The sequence below is a fragment of the Piliocolobus tephrosceles genome, chromosome 9 (genome assembly GCF_002776525.5).
Source record: "Piliocolobus tephrosceles isolate RC106 chromosome 9, ASM277652v3, whole genome shotgun sequence".
Classification (NCBI taxonomy): domain Eukaryota; kingdom Metazoa; phylum Chordata; class Mammalia; order Primates; family Cercopithecidae; genus Piliocolobus; species Piliocolobus tephrosceles.
In genome coordinates this window covers 11,991,796-11,994,601 of record NC_045442.1, presented here as the reverse complement: position 1 = coordinate 11,994,601, position 2,806 = coordinate 11,991,796, and the positions used below count along the sequence as shown (strand labels likewise).

The window sequence follows — 2,806 nt, the reverse complement described above, 5'->3', positions numbered from 1 at the left end:
CTCCATCTCAAAAAAAAAAAAAAATAGAGATGAAAATAGCACCTATGTCATACAACTTCTAAGAGAATTAAAAGAGACAATTATGTAAAGCATTAATTTCCTGACACATGGCAATACCCAGAAACTAGCAATAATAGTTGTCATTATTGCACAAGAGTAGTGCTCTGTGTTTGCATAGCACTCGATGGCTCACTTACCGTAATTACCTCTGATAATCTTCCTGACCAGCCTGTGCTATTCATTTTTTTTTTTTTTTTTTTTTGAGACAGAGTCTCGCTCTGTTACCCAGGCTGGAGTGCAGTGGTGCTATCTCAGCTCACTGCAACCTCTTCCTCCCAGTTCAAATGATTCTCGTGCCTCAGCCTCCTGAATAGCTGTAATTACAGGTATATGCCACCACGCCCAGCTAATTTTTTTTTTTGTATTTTTAGTAGAGACAGGGTTTTGCCATGTTGGCCAGGCTGGTCTTAAACTCTTGGCCTTAAGTGATCCACTCATCTCGGCCTCCCAAAGTGCTGGGATTATAGCACCTGACCCCTCCTATGCTATTCTGACAAGCCCTCTTTATGCCTTGCCAGAGGGAGGTCAAAGCCCCTCTTCCAGGTATTGCCAGGCTAAGCAGAACAGGCCAATTGCTAGGTACAAAACAAACCAAGAAATCCAACCTCCAAACTCCAACCCTAGGGACCAGGATTGTTCTGGACTATGGGATACAGTTCTGCCATCCTGGGGCTCACAGTTCAGGCTGCGCTCAGACATGGAGGTGCAGCCTCCAAGGCAAGAGAACACAGCAAGGGTGGCTGCCCCAGGCCGAGGAGGCCACACTTCTCCGGGAGACTTGCTTCTATTTTTATGAACAAAATTTAAAAGATAGCCTACTTCAGGGGCCTTGGAGTGCTTAGATTTCTCTAGGAAATAAAAATGCTATTTATACTGGCATAAAGTATAATTTTTCACACTTTTGAAAGTGTTTGAAGAAAATTGGATGAAGACCACAAATCTAAATATTTATAGTGCCAAGAAATTTGTGCTAATGTGATGTATTTTCGACTTTAGAAAATAATTCATTAGTATTATTACTATGTTAGTAATACTATTTCCCAAGGAAATCTCCAAATTTTAAACAAAAGTTAATATACAAATTAATTTAGGCAAAGAGCCTCCTAGTTACACTTTGTACACTGGCCATTATCTTTTGTTTATTTGTTTTTGTTTTGTTTTGTTTTGAGATGGAGTTTAGCTCTTGTTGCCCAGGCTGGAGTGCAATGGTCACTTCTGCTCACCTGCCACTGGCCAGAACTTAGTCTCTCAGCCAGAGAGCCTAGTGTCCTAGAGAGCTTAGTGTCTTGGCCACACGTAGCTGCAAGGGAGGCTGGGAAACGTAGTCTTTCATTGGGGCACCACTGCCTTTTCACTCAGCTGTGTGAAAACTGTGTAGACCACCAGTTCTCAAACTTTAATGTGCATATAAATCACTTGGAATCTGGTAAAGTGAAGATTTGGATTCTGCAAATCCAAATTTGCAGATTTCAGCTCACTGCAACCTCCACCTCCTGGGTTTAAGTGATTCTCCTGCCTCAGCCTCCTGAGTAGCTGGGACTACAGGCATGCGCCATCACACCCAGCTGATTTTTTTTTTTTTTTGTATTTTTAGTAGAGATGGGGTTTCACCATGTTAGCCAGGCTGATCTCAAACTCTTGACCTCAAATGATCTGCCCACCTCAGCCTCTCAAAGTGCCAGGATTGCAAGCATGAGCCACCACACCAAGCCAATCTTTGTATTTAATATGAAGATGCAATGCTCTCAAAGGCTTTTGCCCAAATAGCTGGAGAAGCAATGAGAACAGGTTAATGAACACTCGGTCTGCAAGGCCGGCCCACCCTAAGCAGACAGACCTCCCCATGAGGCTGTCAAGACTCTTCAAGTGTCTACTTAAGTATGGTCCAAGGACCAACAGCATCGGCTTCACCCAGGAGCCTGTTAGAACTGCAAGATTTCACCCGTAACTCTGTGCGCCCTCCCCTCCAGTCCTCTTTCCATCATCTTTCTGCACCACCACAATGGTGCACATGAATGTCCTGGCTGATGTTCTCAAGAGCTTCAACAATGCTGAAAGGAGAGGCAAATACCAGGTGCTTATTAGGCCTTGCTCCAAAGTCATCATCCGTTTTCTCACTGTAATGATGAAGCATGGTTACACTGGCGAATTTGAAATCATTGATGATCACAGAGCTGGGAAAATTGTTATGAATCTCACAGCCAGGCTACACAAGTGTGGAGTGATCAGCCCCAGATTTGATGTGCAACCCTGAGATCTAGAAAAATGGCAGAATAACCTGCTTCCATCCCGCCAGTTTGGTTTCATTGTACTGATAATCTCAGCTGGGATCATGGACCACAAAGAAGCAAGATGAAACACACAGAAGGGAAAATCCTGGGGTTCTTTTTCTAGAGCTGTAATACATATTTACAAATAAAATGCCTCATGGACAAAGAAACAAAAAAAAGAACTGCAAGATTTCAACATCCTCAGCCACCTATCCACCCAGGCCTACAGAATGCAAATCTTCACTTTACCAGATTCCAGGTGATTTATATGCACATTAAAGTTTGAGAACTGGTGGTCTACACAGCTGAGTGAAAGACTACGTTTCCCAGCCTCCCTTGCAGCTACGTGTGGCCAAGACACTGAGCTCTCTAAGACACTAGGCTCTCTGGCTGAGAGACTAAGTTCTGGCCAGTGGCAGGTGAGCAGAAGTGACATGTGCAACTTCCCAGTGTAGTCCTCAAAAAGAAGGAGACCG

General features: G+C 43.7%; 1 pseudogene; it reads left to right on the top strand.

Moving 5' to 3' along the window:
* The first annotated feature begins 2,062 nt into the window (after nt 1-2,062).
* On the top strand, nt 2,063-2,454 carry LOC111550824 (annotated as a pseudogene).
* The last annotated feature ends 352 nt before the right edge of the window (nt 2,455-2,806 follow it).